Source organism: Narcine bancroftii, chromosome 3 (genome assembly GCF_036971445.1).
Source record: "Narcine bancroftii isolate sNarBan1 chromosome 3, sNarBan1.hap1, whole genome shotgun sequence".
In the NCBI taxonomy this organism is placed as follows: domain Eukaryota; kingdom Metazoa; phylum Chordata; class Chondrichthyes; order Torpediniformes; family Narcinidae; genus Narcine; species Narcine bancroftii.
In genome coordinates this window covers 184,066,610-184,084,363 of record NC_091471.1, presented here as the reverse complement: position 1 = coordinate 184,084,363, position 17,754 = coordinate 184,066,610, and the positions used below count along the sequence as shown (strand labels likewise).

Sequence of the window (17,754 nt, the reverse complement as noted above, 5' to 3'; positions counted from 1 at the left end):
ATTCAAATGCCATCTACAAATTTTCGGAGGACCCCATGGTCTTCAACAGAATCACATACAGAAATGAGGAAGGGTGCAGGAATGAGATAGATCAGCTTGTTGAGTGATGGCCCAACAACAACCTTGCTCTCAATGTTAGCAAAATGAGGGAACTGATTGTGGGCTTCAGGAATGGGGAAACCAGGAAACCTCACAAGGGGTCAGGAGTGGAAAGGGTAAAGAACTTCACTATCTCCAAAGATCTATCCTGGGGTCACAATGGCAATGCAATCACTAAGAAGGCTCCCCTGTAGCTATGTTTTATTAGTAGTTTGAAGAGATTTGTTAAGCCACCAAAGACTCTTGCAAATTTTTCCAGGTGTGCTGTGGAGAGCATTCTGACTGCTTGCATCACTGTCTGTTATGGAGGTGCCAATTCACAATACTGAAAAAAGGCTCCAGAGGGTTGTAAACTCAGTCAGCACCTTCATGGGCATTACCCTTCAGTCCATTGAGGGCATCTACAAGAAGTGGTGACCCAAGAACCAGGTTCTATCCACAAGGACCCTCTCTACTCGGATCGTGCCCTCTTCACACTGCTCCCAGCAGGAAGGAGCTACAGGAGTCTGAAGATGAACACCCAACATCATAAAAACAGCTTTGGATTTCTGAGTGGACAGTAAACCTCTTCTGGACATGACCTCACTTTTTTCTCTTCTTTTGCACCAATTATTTATTTTTAAATAGTGCATTTACAGAAATATAATTTATAGCAATTTTTGCATTTGTAATGTAGAGAAACTTGTCCGTGAACTACTCTTTGCAGACGATGCCGCTTTAGTTGCCCATTCAGAGCCAGCTTTTCAGCGCTTGACGTTCTGTTTTGCGGAAACTGCCAAAATGTTCGGCCTGGAAGTCAGCCTGAAGAAAACGGAGGTCCTCCATCAGCCAGCTCCCCACCTTGACTACCAGCCCCCCCACATCTCCATCGGGCACACAAAACTCAAAACGGTCAACGAGTTTACCTATCTCGGCTGCACCATTTCATCAGATGCAAGGATCGACAATGAGATAGACAACAGACTTGCCAAGGCAAATAGCGCCTTTGGAAGACTACACGAAAGAGTCTGGAAAAACAACCAACTGAAAAACCTCACAAAGATAAGCGTATACAGAGCCGTTGTCATACCCACACTCCTGTTCGGCTCAGAATCATGGGTCCTCTACCGGCATCACCTACGGCTCCTAGAACGCTTCCACCAGCGTTGTCTCCGCTCCATCCTCAACATTCATTGGAGCGCCTTCATCCCTAACATCGGAGTACTCAAGATGTCGAGATGGCAGAGGCCGAAAGCATCGAGTCCACGCTGCTGAAGATCCAGCTACGCTGGGTGGGTCACGTCTCCAGAATGGAGGACCATCGCCTTCCCAAGATCGTATTATACGGCGAGCTCTCCACTGGCCACCGTGACAGAGGTACACCAAAGAAGAGGTACAAGGACTGCCTAAAGAAATCTCTTGGTGCCTGCCACATTGACCACCGCCAGTGGGCTGATATTGCCTCCAACCGTACATCTTGGCGCCTCACTTTTCGGCGGGCAGCAACCTCCTTTGAAGAAGACCACAGAGCCCACCTCACTGACAAAAGACAAAGGAGGAAAAATCCAACACCCAACCCCAACCAACCAATTTTCCGCTGCAACCGTGTCTGCCTGTCCCGCATCGGACTTGTCAGCCACAAACGAGCCTGCAGCTGACGTGGACATTTACCCCCTCCATAAATCTTCGTCCGTGAAGCCAAGCCAAAGTTTAAATGTACAATGCTACTGTAAAACAACACATTTTGTGACATGTGTTCATGATGACGAATCTGATTCTAAAGCACCCTATGTACTTGAGCAATAGTTGATACTGTAGTGCGTTGTGAGAGAGCAGTTGTATAGACTGGAGACGCAGGCTGTTAACTTCAGTGTCACCACAGATTTTATCCAAACTTTGTGCGATTGTTTATTGGGCTGACAGTAGGACCGCATATACAAAGTCCCGCCGCTTGTGCCACGCTGACGCAAATATAGGTTACATTTTTCAAGTTCTCATATTTCCCAATTTCAAAATGTCATCTTCACAGAAACATAAGCGATGATATTCCAAATTACTATTTCATTTCCAATAAATCAGACTTCATATTTGCAGCTATAAGTAGCTTTAATTGTTGATGAAACATTTTGCATAACTTTGCATTGAGATTTTAATAACTTGAGTAAATAAAGCATTCTGTATAATGATAACAATATTCTTCTTTAAACACATACCAAAATTAAGATGATTAAAATGAAATAAGATGATTAAGATGAATTCAAAGAAAAGTATCTTGAGAGCTCACTTATCTCTCATGGTTCTTTGAAGAATGAAAAAACAAGCTCCAAGTCTGCATGGATATTACTATGTGTGATGTCATAGTAACTATGGTAACACTACAAACAATACTTATTTAAAGGGATAGTCACAAAATTAGCTACATATCAAAAACACAAATTTTAACCTGTACAGCAAGCGGGCATGCCAAGTTCTGTTCGCCATCTTTGCCACGACTGCCCTGCTGACCACGTGTAACAAGCAGGGCCGGTTCGTCACGGCATAGTTGTGCATCACTACAATACCATGTAAAAGTGGACCCCCCTAAATTTTGGTCCAAAAATCTAATATCTTTCATATATCATGTGTAAAATTTGATTCCCCCCCCCCCACCCCCTCCCCACCTCCCATTTTTGGGTCCTGGCTGGCCGACCACCGGGTTCCTGACACCTCTACAAATGTGTAGATTGTGTTATTCTTGTATTTAACTACACATTTGTAGGTGTAATATGAGTAGATCTGCACTAGGTGTGTCGAGCTGCAGATTCTTAGGAACCGTGTTAGGGAACTAGAGCTGCAGCTCGATGACCTCAGGCTGGTTAGGGAAACAGAGAAAGTCATAGACAGGAGTTACAGCCAGGTGGTCACGCCAGGGCCAAGGGAGGAGGAAAGGTGGGTAACGGTTAGGAGAGGGACAGAAAAACGTAAGGTGCCAGAGAAGAACCCTCTGACTGTAACCCTCAGCAATAAGTACGCCTCTTTGAGTACTGTTGAGGAGGACATCAAAGTTGGGGGGAGCAGCAGTGGCTGTGCCTCTGGCACGGGGTCAGCCCCTGTAGCTCAGAAAGGTAGGGAAAGGAAGAGGAGGGCAATAGTGGTAGGGGACTTCATAGTTAAGAGGACAGATAGGGGATTCTGTGGATGCAGCAAGGAGAACCGGATGGTGGTTTGCCTCCCTGGTGCCAGGGTCCGGGATGTTGCTGCTCGTGTCCCGGATATCCTAAAGTGGGAGGGACAGGAGCCAGAGGTCGTGGTACATGTAGATACCAATGACATAGGGAGGAATAGAGAAGAGGTCCTAAAAAGTGAGTACAGGCAGTTAGGTAGGGAGCTAACAAGAAGGACCGCAAGGGGGTAATCTCTGGATTACTCCCTGTGCCACGTGATAGTGAGAATCAAAATAGAATGAGGTGGAGGATTAACACGTGGATGAAGGGGTGGAGTAAGGGGCAAGGTTTCAAGTTTCTGGATCACTGGGATCTTTTTTGGGGAAGATGTGACCTGTACAGTAAGGACGGGTTACACTTAAATCCCAGGGGGACCTGAATCCTGGCAGGGGTATTTGCTAGGGCTACTCAGGATTCTTTAAACTAGAATGGTTGGGGGGAGGGAGCAAAATAGTACAGAGCAGTAAGGAGAAGGTTAGAATGCAAACAAAGAAAGTTTGTAGTAAGTATTTGAATATGGATGGGCAGGTGATAGAGAAGGGAAATGCTCTGGAAGAAGATGAAGGGCAATTGCCAGGAAAAGTAAATAATGTTGTTATTAAAGATGAGGGAAAACAGGGATTAAAAATTGGGAAATCTCTGAAATTCATATATTTTAATGCCAGGAGTATTGTAAAAAAGGTGGATGAGCTGAAGGTGTGGATTGATACTTGGAAGTATGATGTGGTAGCGATTAGTGAGACATGGTTGACATGGTTGCAGGAGGGATGTAATTGGCAGCTGAATATCCCTGGGTTTCGTTACTTTAGGTGTGATAGAGTAGGAGGGGCAAGAGGAGGTGGTGTTGCATTGCTTGTCAGGGAGAATATTACAGCGGTGCTTAGGCAGGATAGATTAGAGGGCTCGTCCACGGAGGCTATTTGGGTGGAACTGAGGAGTTGGAAAGGAGAGGTTACACTTGTAGGGGTGTATTATAGATCACCCGGAGGGGACCGAGACCTAGAGGAGCAAATCTGTTGGGAGATAGTGGATATTTGTGATAAGCACAGGGTTGTAATTATGGGAGATTTTAATTTTCCACATATAGATTGGGAAACACATTCTGTGAAAGGGCTGGATGGGTTAGAGTTTGTGAAATGTGTGCAAGATAGTTTTTTACAACAATTTGTAGAGGGGCTGACCAGAGAAGGAGCAGTGTTAGATCTACTGTTGGTAAATGGGATGGGTCAAGTGACGGAGGTTAGTGTTGGCGAGCACTTCGGGTCCAGTGATCATAATGCCATCAGCTTCAATGTCATTATGGAAAGAGATAAGTCAGGGCCAAGGGTTGAGGTTTTTGATTGGGGAAAAGCTAGATTTGAGGAGATGCGAAAGGACTTACAGGATGTGCATTGGGACAATTTTTTTTATAGGCAGGATGTAGTAGAGAGATGGAAGTTTTTTAAAGATCAGATTTTGAGAGTGCAAAAGCTTTATGTTCCTGTTAGGTTAAAAGGAGGGGCAAAAGGTTGGAGAGAGCCGTGGTTTTCAAGGAATATTGGAAACTTGGTTCGAAGAAAAGGGAGGCGTACATTAGGTATAAGAAGCATGGAATTAAGGAGATGTTAGAAAATACATTGAATGTAAGAGGAATCTTAAGAGAGGAATTAGGAAAGCTAAAAGAAGGTACGAGGAGACTATAGCAAGCAGGGTAAAAAATTAATCCAAAAGGGTTCTACAAATATGTTAATGGTAAAAGGAAAGCGAGAGACAAAATTGGTTCCTTAGAGAATCAGAGCGGAAAACTGTGTGTGGAGCCTAAAGAAATGGGGGAGATATTGAACAGTTTCTTTTCTTCAGTATTCACCAAGGAGAAGGATATTAGGATATGTGAGATAAAAAAAGCAAATTGGGTAAATATGGAGAATATAGTGATTACGAAAGATGTAGTGTTATGGCTTTTGAGGAATATAAAGGAGGAAAAGTCTCCGGGACCAGATGGGATCTTCCCCAGGACATTGAGAGAAGTAAAGGAGGAAATAGCAGAGTCTCTGACGGTAATTTTCCAAATGTCATTAGAGATGGGGATAGTGCCGGAGGACTGGCGTATTGCGCATGTGGTTCCGTTATTTAAAAAGGGTTCAAGGAGGAAGCCTGGCAATTATCGGCCTGTAAGTTTGACGTCTGTGGTAGGTAAATTAATGGAGAAAGTTCTAGAGATAGTACTTATAAATATCTGGATAGACAGGGTCTGATCAGGAGCACTCAACATGGATTTGTGGGCGGATGGTCCTGTTTGACCAATCTGATTGAATTTTTTGAAGAGGTGACTAGGAATGTGGATGAGGGTAGCGTGGTGGATTTTGTCTATATTGACTTCAGTAAGGCCTTCGATAAGGTACCACATGGAAAGTTAGTTAGGAAGGTGTAGTCTTTAGGTATAAATTTTGAGATAGTCAAATGGATTGAACATTGGCTGAAAGGGAGAGGCCAGAGAGTGGTAGTGGAAAATTGTCTGTCAGGTTGGAGGCCGGTGACCAGTGCTGTGCCTCAGGGATCTGTATTGGGCCCATTGTTATTCGTTATATACTTTAATGATCCAGATGATGGGGTAGTGAATTGGATTAGTAAATATGCAGATGATACTAAGATAGGTGGAATAGTGGATAATGAAGAAGGTTTTCAAGGATTGCAGAGGGATTTGGGCTGCTTAGAAAAGTGGGCTGAAAAATGGCAGATGGAATTTAATGCTGATAAGTGTGAGGTGCTTCATTTTGGTAAGAAGAATCAGAACAGGACATACGTAGTAAATGGGAGAGCATTGATGAATACAGAAGAGCAGAAGGATTTAGGAGTAACGGTACATCGTTCCCTGAAGGTAGAAACTCATGTGAATAGGGTGGTGAAGAAGGCTTTTAGTATGCTGGCCTTTATCAATCATTGCATGGAATATAGGAGTTGGGAACTGATGTTGAGATTGTATAAGGCGTTGGTGCGGCCTAATTTAGAGTTCTGTGTGCAGTTCTGGTCGCCTAATTATAGGAAGGATATAAACAGAGTGGAGAGAGTGCAGAGAAGATTTACCAGAATGTTACCTGGGTTTAAGCATCTAGAGTACAGGGAGAGATTGGGCAGATTAGGTCTTTATTCTTTGGAGCGTAGAAGGTTGAGAGGGGATTTGATAGAAGTATTTAAGATTATGAAAGGGATAGACAGAGTGGATGTGGATAGACTATTTCCGTTAAGAGTAGGAGAGATTGAAACAAGAGGAAATGAGTTAAGAGTTAAGGGTCAGAGGTTTAGAGGTAACATGAGGGGGAACTTCTTTACTCAGAGAGTGGTAGTGGTGTGGAATGAGCTTCCGGGAGAAATAGTGGCGGCAGAGTCAATTTTATTATTTAAGGAAAAGCTGGACAGGTATATGGATGAGAAGAAGGTGGAGGGTTATGGTCATTGTGCAGGTAGGTGGGACTAGAGAGGAGTGTTTGGTTCGGTGCGGACTAGAAGGGCCTAATGGCCTGTTTCCATGCTGTAATTGTTATGTTATGTTATATGTTATTGTTGTCTGGAGGTGAGGAGATCAAGGATCCAATTACATAGTGGGTTGTTGAATTGCAGGTCTTGGAGTTTGCTGATCAGTTTTGAGGGGATGATGGTGTTAAATGCCAAACTATAGTAGGTAAGGAGCATCCTGATGTATACATCTTTGCTGTCTTGGTGTTCCAGGGTTTTGTGTATTATTGCACCCTTCCTGTGGAAAAGTGAAATGTCCAGTAGTTACCTGCTGTTCCCTGTTTTGGATTCCCTTGCACCCCTGCTGGGAACAAGGTCATTGTGGTAATTTCACTTCATTGCCTTTTTAGACTATAAGATATAGAAGCAGAAGTAGATGGTGCATTCGATACCATCATGACCTGATCCAATCTCTCACTCAGCCCACTTCCTCATCTTCTCCACATACACTGTCTATTCAGATCCCTGTAAACCTCTCCATAAATACACCAAACAACTTGAACTCCACAGCCACCCATGACAGCAAATTGCAGAGGATCATCACTCTCTGGCTAAATAACTGTCTCTGCATCTCTGTTTTAAATGGGTCCCCTTCAGTCCTGAAGTTATCCCCTTAACATGGGAAACAACTCTGCCACATTTATTCTGTTAGACCTTTTAACATTCACAATGTTTCCTCTCTCCTTCCTCTAAACTCCGAAGAGTATAGACCAAGAGCTGTCAAATGGTCCTCATACGCTAATCCTTTCATTCCAGGAATCATTACTGTAAATATTCCCTGAATCCTCTCCAAAGCCAGAAGATCCTTTCTTAAATAAGGAGCCCAAAACTACTCTGTACAGATACACAATACTTTATCCGGACATCTAAAATCCGGAAAGCTCCAAAATCTGGCAAGTGCGGAGAGAGACGGCAGTGCGAGTCGGGCGGGCGAGAGACCAGCAGCGCGAGTCGGGTGGGCAAGAGACCGGCAGTGCGAGTTGGGTGGGCGAGAGACCGGCAGCACGGGACAGGCGAGGGGGAGAGACCGGCAGCATGAGTAGGGCGGGTGGGAGACAGCAGCATGAGTTGGGTGGGTGGGAAACCGGCAGCGCGAGTCGGGCGGGGGAGGGTGGGAGACCGGCAGCGGGAGTCGGGCGGGCAAGGTGGGGAGACAGCAGTACGACTGCAAGGGGGTTGGAGTGGATATGGCAGCACAATTCGGGTGGGCTTAAATCTGGCTTTCCGAAATCTGGAAAAATCTGAAATTCGGAATACAGTGTCTCCCAAAGGATCCGGATAAAGGATTGTGTACCTGTACTCCAAGTGAGGCCTTGTGCTATACAGCGTTGGCACCACAGGGGGAAAGATGCAAAGCTCGGTCAGCTGGGGGAGTGGTGTCCTTGTGCCATCTGACCCTCCGATGTAGGTGACATCTGACCCTCCGATGTAGGTGACAAGAGCACTGCTTTTAAGGCATTAAGTGTCATTAGATGCGTACTATTGATGCCAGTGGGGGCAGGTCTGGTGATAGATGGCTGTGACCATATGGAGGGGGGGGAACAGCACCTTGCTTGGGGGGGGTGGACAATGCCCACAGATGGCCCCCCCCTTTGGTGCTGACCCTGCTGTTATATCATCTTGTTCGTCTTGGAATGTTCTGTGCTGACTGTAAATAAAATCATACGAATTTGAGCATCAGTTTAAGCATAGCACTGACAACAAGGAAAGTACACTTCTGGAAAAATAAAAGGTAGAAATTGGCCTCGATGGTTTGCACTTAAAATGCGACATTGAGGGAAGCCATATACTCAGTGAACTTGAATGCATAGATACCTTTGTATTGTGCTTGCAAATGAAATTCTTCACAGGTATTTGAAAAATGAATTAATTGTCGGTGACTTACTTTAACCTGATTTTTGATATCAGTTCGAGACTCGGTTAACGTAGCAATTAGCGCAAACACCTTTACAGCGCCAGTGATCGGGACCCATGTTCGGATCACGCGCTGTCTGTAAGGAGATTGTACCTTCTCCCCAAGTCTGCTTGGGTTTTCTCCGGGAGCTCTGGTTTCCTCCCATCTTTCAAAATGTACTGGGGGTGTTGGTTAATTGGGTGTAAATTTGATGGCATTAACTCGTGGGCTAAAATGGCCTATTTCTGTGCTGTTACGTATAAATTTAAAATTCAGAGAGTATTAAATGATGTTGAAAAGTTATGTTTGTATCTTGAGGTAAATGCACACAATAGTTGCTGAGATGACAGTCCTCACCTGTCTTCCTGAAAGAATAATGGCGTGAAAAATTTGTACAAGTCATCCAAAAAGTGACCTTGACAGGTTTACTGACAATGAATGAGAGATGGCATTGGCTGCTGTTTGAAAGATCGGTCAATGTAAAGAGAAGTAATGGTTGAAGATCAGATGATATTTGTATTGTTACGATGGTTTGAATCTGTACTGTACTTAAAATTTTCAGTGTCTCCTGACAAATCTCTATTAGCCCCCACACTGATTCCATTGCCCCGCTCTCTGCCCCAGCCCCGTGTTGGTCCCACACTGACCCCACTGCCATTTTTTCAACTGATCGATTTTTTTTGACATCCAGTGGGAGTGCTGCAGCACAACCCCATCGTGAGTTGAGGACCACCTGTAATGTGCAATTTACGTTCTGTGGATGAATCATATTGGAGGCATGATATATTTGTTTTGACTCACACTTGCACTAATTGTATATAGAATGGTTAGTGGGGAAAAAAACAGATGCTTTCCCTAAGTGGGCACAGTTACAAAGTTCAAAATACATTTGGACAGATTTATGGACAGGAAGGCCTTAGAATATGGACCAAATGCAGACAAATGGTACTTGCCCAGAATACTGACAGGCTGAAGGGCCTGTTCTATGCTTAATGATACTGGCTCTGTGAGAAAACCCATGAGTTGAGAGGCAAGAAGGCCATAGTGCTGTGAATACTCAACAGATTAAAAGGAAAAAACAGGAAAGAAAAGATGAAAAATCTTGCTGGGGAATAGGATAACATGAGGGGGAGGGAGAATTATGTTTCGAAAGTGGCTGCAAGTTCCAATGGGATCGTCTTCAGTTCTAATTTCTTTTTATACATTGTGTGTGCCAATAGTTTGGACATGGAGCAAGTGATTTTGACCTATTATAATTTCTTTAGCAGGCCAAAAGAAAATAATATGGAGGGTTGCATAGCTATAAAGATGAATCCAAACACAAGTGAAAATGGTTCCTTTTATTTCAATATTTTTAATGAAGTTGCGCAACAAAGTTCCAGTCACTGGGGCTATGCGGTGTATGCTGGCCATAGCTGACAGGAAACTAAGGGGTCAGAGTGGATTGACCAAGGACTTCAAGTTCAAAAGCAAGTTTACATTTATTGACAGGGTTGGAGTTTGTAAAATGTGTGCAGGATAGCTTTTTACATCAATACGTGGAGGTACCAACTAGAGAGGGAGCTGTGTTGGATTTACTGTTGGGGAATGAGATGGGTCAGGTGACAGAGGTATGTGTGGGGGAGCACTTCGGGTTCAGTGATCATAGTGTCATTAGCTTCAAGGTAATTATGGAAAAGGATAGGTCTGGGCCCAGAGTTGAGGTTTTAGAGTGGGGAAAAGCTAGGTTTGAGGAGATGCGAAAGGATTTACAAGGGGTGGATTGGGACAATTTGTTTTCTGGGTAGGATGTAATAGAGAAATGGAGGTCTTTTAAAGGAGAGATTTTAAGAGAACAAAATCTTTATATATCTGTTAGGTTGAAAGGTAAGGTCAAAAGTTTGAAAGAACCATGGTTCTCAAGGGATATTAGAAACTTGGTTCGAAAAAAGAGGGAGTACTACAATAAATATAAGAAATGGAAAAAAGATGTTTGGGTACTACATTGAATGTAAAAAGAATTTTAAGAAATAGAAAAGCTAAAAGAAGGTATGAGGTGGCTATAACAAGTAAAGTGAAAATAAATCCAAAGGGTTTCTACAAATATGTAAATAGTAAAAGGAAAGTGAGAGACAAAATTGGTCCAATAGAGAATCAGAAAGGACAAATGCGTGTGGAGCCAAAAGAGATGGGGGAGGTCTTGAACAATTTTTACTGAGGAGAAGGATATTGAACTGTGCTGGGTAAAGGAAGCAAAGAGGGTAAATATGAAGACTAAAGTGATTAAGAAAGAGGTAGTACTGGAGCTTTTGAAACATATAAAGGTGGATAAGTCTCCAGATCCTGACAGGATTTTCCCCAGGACCTTGAGAGAAGTTAGTGAGGAAATAGCGGAGGCTCTGGCAGTGATTTTTCAAATGTCATTGGAGACGGGTATAGTGCCAGAGGATTGGCGTGTTGCGCATGTGGTTCCTTTGTTTAAAAAGGGTTTGAGGAGCAAGCCTAGCAATTATCAGTCTGTAAGTTTGATGTCTGTAGTAGGTAAATTGATGGAAAGCGTTCTTAGAGATAGTATATTATAAGTATATGGAGGGACAGGGTCTGATCAGGGACACTCAACACGGATTTGTGCGAGAAAGGTCGTTTTTGACCAATCTTGTTGAATGTTTTGAAGAGGTGACAAGGAATGTTAATGAGGGTAGAGCAGTGGATGTTGTCTATATGGACTTCAGTAAGACCTTCGATAAGGTTCCGCATGGGAGGTTAGTTAGGAAGGCTAAGTCCCTGGGTATTAATTTGGAGATAGTCAAATGGATTTAACAGCAGCTGAAAGGAAGGTGCCAGAGAGTAGTAGTTGATAATTGTTTGTCAGGATGGAGGCCGGTGACAAGCGGTGTACCTCAGGGTTCAGTATTGGGACCATTTCTGTTTGTCATGTATATTAATGATCTGGAGGATGGGGCGGTAAATTGAATTAGTAAATATGCAGATGATACTAAAATAGGGGGAATTGTGGATGATGAGATTGCAGAGGGATTTAAACTGCTTAGCGTAGTGGGCAGAAAGATAGCAGATGGAGTTTAATGCTGAGAGGTGTGAGGTGCTTCATTTTGGAAAGAATAGTCAAAGCAAGACATATGTGGTAAATGGGAGGGCATTGAAGAATGCAGTGGAGCAGAAAGATCTAGGAATAACAATGCACTGTTCCCTGAAGGTAGGAGCGCATGTGGATAGGGTGGTGAAGAAAGCCTTTAGTATGCTTGCGTATATAAATCAGAGCATAGAATATAGGAGTTGGGAAGTAATGATGAAACTGTACAAGGCATTAGTGAGGCCAAATTTAGAGCACTGTGTGCAGTTCTCGTCACCGATTTATAGGAAAGAAATTAACAAGATAGAGAGAGTGCAGAGAAGATTTACAAAAATGTTGTCTTGGTTTCAGCATCTGGAATACAAGGAGAGATTGAGCAAATTTATTCCTTGGAATGTAGAAGGCTGAGAGGGGATTTGATAGAGGTGTTTAAGATAATGAGAGGGATAGATAGAGTTGATGTGGAAAGGCTTTTCCCTTTGAGAGCAGGAGAGATGGATACGAGAGATCATGGGTTGAGAGTTGACAGGCAAACGTTTGGGAGTAACATGAGGGGGATCTTCTTTACTCAGTGAGTGGTTACTATGTGGAATGGGCTTCCGGGAAAGGTGGTGGAGCCAGGGTCAATTTTGTCATTTAAATGATTTGGATGAGTATATGGATGGGAGGGGGATGGAGGGATATGGGCAGGGGGCTGGTAGATGGGATTAGAGGAGGGTACTTGGATCAGTGCGGACTAGAAGGGCCAAATTGGCCTGTTTCCGTGCTGTAATGTTATATGGTTATATGTTTACATGCAGGAGATCACATAAAATCCTGAGATTCATTTTTGTGTGGGTCAGACAGAATTTCTGAGAAAGAAGGAGCACTGCCGTGCTTTCTTCTTAATGACATTAATATATTTGGTCCAGGAGAGGTCCTCTGTGATAGAGATTCCCAAGAATTTAAATCTGCTCACCCTCTTCATCTCTGATTTCCCAATGATCACATCAAACACCTCTGGTTATCTCTTCCAAAGGTCTACAATCTGCTTTTTTGTTTTAGTGACATTGCATTGGAGATTGTTGTTAATACTCCATTCAGCCAATTTTCAATCTCCCTCCTGTATTCTGACTCATGACCGATTTTTATACAGCCCACTAGTGTGATATTCGCAGCGAATTTGTAAATGATGTTATGTTGTACTAAGTCACACAGTCATAGATGTAAAAGCAAGTAGAGCAGGGGCTGAAGAACACAGTCCTGAGGTGCTCCAATGCTGATGGAGATTGTGGAGGAGATATTCTTGCCATTCCATGCTGATTGGGTTCTGGATGTGAGGAAATGCAGGATTCAATGTCACATTGGGCTACTGAGGCCCAGGTCTTAGAGTGTACTGATCAGTTTTCAGGTGATGATGAAGTTGAATGCTAAACTAAAGTCAATAAAGAGCATCCTGATGTAATTATCTTTGTTGTCCAGGTATTCCAGGGCTTTGTTTAGAGCCAATGAGATAGTGTCTGCTGTAGATCTGTTACTGTGGTAGGCAAATTGGAACAAATCCATGTCATCTCTCAGACACAAGCTGATCTGCTTCAACACGGGCCTCTAAAAACGCTACATCACTGTGGATGTGAGTGCCATTGGTCAATAGTTATTTAGGCAGTTTATCACACTCTTCTTGGCCACCAGTTTGACTGAGGCTTATTTTAAACAGATGGGTACCATGCCCTGTTGGAGAGAGATGCTGAAGATATCTACAAAAACAATGGCCAGTTATGTAGGACAGGTATCCATTCCTTGTCCTGGACTGCTCCTAGACTTACTGTTGAGTTGACATTTGATCTCAGTAGTTTCTGACTGAAGAGTGCAGGGGTGGAAGATGTGCATGTGCCAGCCTGTGCATAGGGCACAGCTGACCAAAGGCAAGGACAATTCAGCTCTTTCCAAGCACTTGGTGGACACTGATATCCAGGATGCTTTCCTCAAGAAGCCAGAGGCAGGATGCACGCAAGGCCTAGTGGGCTGAGCTGGCTGAGCTTCTCATATGGGGTAGCAGTGTGATGATGAGTTTATTGTCATGTACATTGTAAAATTTACATCTGCACCAACATTCTTGCTGCATTTAAACAGGTACTTTGTTTAGAAACAACAAAAAACTATAAAAAAAATTCAATGGTATACTTAATTGAATTAAAAAGAGACAGTAAATAGGTCATAAATATTCAGTTACCCTTGTGCAAAAGTGATTTAGCAATAGTGCCAGAGCAGTATTTTGTGGTGTCAGAGCAGTCCCTATCAGTGTTACAAGAGGAATGAAACACAAAAATCTGCAGATGGGGGATTGTAGTAAAAACACAAACATGATGGAGGAACTTTGGTCTCGCAGTGTCCACAGGAGGTAAAGATAGATAACTGACTTTTTTCAGGTCTGATCCCTTCTTCAAGGTAAGTCGAAGTTATTATGCTTTGGTATAGGTCTCCTCCCATCCCTGAAGTAAATCTCATGGCCAATGTAAAAGTTCAAGATTATCTTCAATGTGGACTTAAAAAGTGAGTGGTAGAAAGTTGTGAAGGGGTTAGATAAAGCAATTATAATTATTTCTCCACCCGGGACATTTTGATCTAACTCTATCAGGGAAAAACAAATTATCAGAAAATTCTCACATCTTACCTTGGTGTACCCATTTTGTTTCTGAAATCACCAAAGTGGATAACCAATTTTTTTTGGTGTAAAGAGCTCTAGGAAACTCCAAGGCCATGAATGATGCTGTATTAATGCAACTTCAAGTGGTAACATGGAGCAGTTCACATGAACAGCCTGCTCCTCTGTCTTACCTTCAGTGGATAATTGTTGATGAGGGAAATGCACTGACTTTTTGAACACATTGAGGGACCATCTACATCAATTTGAGAAGACTAATGAAGCTCTGTTTGAATCGCATGGCATAAGTTTTAGATTGTAGCGTCTAGAACGGCAATCATCTTTTGGTGTGCTGTCTGAGCCTTTGAATGTTTCTGTGTTATTGGCATTTACAAGCCTGACCTAATTGGGAAGCTCTCTGCTACCCTTATGTTTGTTATACCAGTGATTGATGCTGTTATTTTCAAAGGTACATTATTCTTTTGCCAGCATCTCAACTTGAACTTGGCAAAGGATCTGCTTTACTTGGAGGCCTTTCCACATTTATAAAAAATAGTTATGGTGAAATCTGGCCAGGTTTCTTTTAACTGAAGAAAAGACCATACAATCTCAGAACACTAGTAGGCCATTGAGACTGCTCTGTCATTCCATCATACTCCGATCCAAGTTCCCACTAAACCCCACTCCCCTGTCTTCTCCCCATAACTTTTGATAACCTGACTATTCAGATAGGATAGTTTCTTTGTAGCTGATGAAGCTTACTCTCTCAGTCTATGTGAATTAAGCTTTAACATTTATTTTGGGAAAACAAGAAAGGCCTGCATTGATAAAGTACTTTTAAGACCTTTGGAAATTTTATGACACTTCAAAGTCAATTAAGAACTTTTGAAGTATAGCCACTACTAAATCTGCACATAGCAAATTTGTGGAAAAAAATGTGATAGGAGTTGGTAACTTCTCCACTGGGTATACTCATTTGCTTTTCAAAACATAATGTCATGTGATCTTTACTGTCTACCTGAATAAAGATGGGAGCTTCCAAAAAATGCTCAGCATTCCCTAGATATTACACTGGATCAACATTCTCATTATTTAAATCTCTTTAGCAACAGTGGCCATACTTTCAGATGCCAGGATCCTAGACTCTGAAATGCCCTCCCTCATCCTTCCTCTCTCTCCCTTTCCTTTCTTTTAAACAATGACTATCATCTACCTCTTTGACTTTGTTATGGAGCCATAGGCCACTATAGCACAGAAAAAAGGCCCTTCAGCCCATCTTATTAATGCCAAACTATTTTTCTGCCTAGTCCCATTGAGAAGCACCTGGACTATATCTCTCCATACACTTCTCATCCACGTACCTATCCAGGTTGAATTAGAACCTCCATCCACAAAGAACAAATTTAGAATCAATTGAGTCCATGTTTATCTTCAAAAAACTTTGAATATGTTCCCGTATAAAATTACTAAATTCCGAGTCTTTAAGTAAAAAAAATTAAAACGGCACCTGTATATGTTCTCCATCCTTTCCAATGCACTACAAGTTATTAGAAACAAGGAATGGCCAGGCAAAGTCCTCGATTTATATATATATATATATATCTATATATATTAGCCTCCACAATTTGTCCCCGCAAATTTGCTGTTAATAAAAACAAGTCTATTCTTGAAAAGGAATAAAATGAAAAATATTTTTCTGTGGGATTTAGTTTCCTCCATATATCAATTAAAATCAACTCTTTCATTAAAACCATTAACTGTTTGGCCATCTTAGTCCTAGTTACTGTTTAGGAGATTTATCCAATAATGGATCTAAACAGCAATTGAAGTCACCTCCTATCATAATTTTATCATAGGCCTGATTCAAATTAAGAAATAAATCCACCATAAATTTTTCATCATCAACATTTGGAGTCAATAAAGTCCAAGATACTGAAAAAATGTACAATTAACAATCAAAATTTTACCAGCTGCTTCGAAAACTGAGTCCAATTTGAAAGGTAATTTCTTATTAATCAAAATAGCCACTCCACTTGCCATAGAATTAAACAAAGATGATACTACTTGCCCAACCCATTCTCTTTTCAATTTTTATGTTCTTTATCAGACAGATGAGTCTCTTGCAAAAAGGCTACATCAACTTTCAACTTTTTAAGATAAGCTAATACTCTTTTTTCTTTTAATAGGGTTATTTAGCCTGTTAACATTAAAAGTAACAAAATTTAAATTAGCCATTTAACATTTGATCATTTCCTCCACTATAGATGAAGTACCTCCCCATGACTACAAAACACAAAAAGTTAAATTGTTCCTCCATAGAAGATAGAAAAGGAAGAAAAAAACCCATATTAATTAAAAAAAACTGCCCCAAAGTTTTATTTATATATATATATATATATATATATATATATATATATATATAAATATATATATAATACTGGGACAGGATGAGATGGCTATTGATGACTTTTTAGCTGGTTTAAATTTACCTACCTTAAATAATAGGGATATAAAAGACTTAGATGTTAGTGTTACTGTTAGTGAATTAACAGAAGTGCTTTGAAATGTGCCAAGCGGTAAATCTTCTGGTGATAATGGGTTTACTTCTGAATTTTATAAGAAATTTCAAGATCTTTTAAATTCTTTGTTGATGGATGTTTTGGATCAAGCGGGTATGTTGGATCTCTACCAGATTCATTTTGTAAAGTAGTTATTACAGTGATTCTAAAGAAGGATAGAGATCCTTTAAATGTGGGATCATATAGACCTATTTATTTGTTAAATGTAGACTATAAGATAGTTGCCAAAGTTTTGGCCAATAGATTAGTAAAATATTTACCCAATTATAATTCATGTGGACCAGGCAGACTTTATCAAGAACCATTATTCAGCAGACAATATAGTAACATTGATTTCTTTAATTAACATTTCACGGCAGCCACTCGACCTACCGATGGTAATTTTTTTGGATGCTGAAAAGGCCTTTGATAGAGTTGAATGGGGGTTTTTGTTTAAATTTTTGTAAAAATTTAAATTTGCATCTCTTTTATTGGTTGGGTTAAACCTTTGTATAAAAATCCTTCAGTGAGAGTCGTGGTGAATGGACAGATGTCTTCACCTTTTACATTAACTAGATCAACTAGACAGGGATGTCCTTTGTCACCAATCTTGTTTGCATTGGTTATTGAACCTTTGGCACAGATGATTAGGCAAGATAATACAATAAAAGGGATGAAAGTGAATTCTAATGAGTATAAAATAAATTTATTTGCAGATGATGTGTTGATATATTTAACTCATCCTTTACAATCCTTGGTGAATCTGCATGAATGTTTGCAACAGCATGAGGCGTTATCTGGTTATAAGGTTAACTGGGAGAAAAGTGAAATTATGC

General features: G+C 41.5%; 1 protein-coding gene across 4 annotated transcripts in view; it reads left to right on the top strand.

The window, feature by feature from the left end:
* arhgap24 (Rho GTPase activating protein 24) overlaps nucleotides 1-17,754 on the top strand; it is a 573,751-nt gene that overhangs the window by 237,584 nt on the left and 318,413 nt on the right. The window lies entirely within an intron of this gene.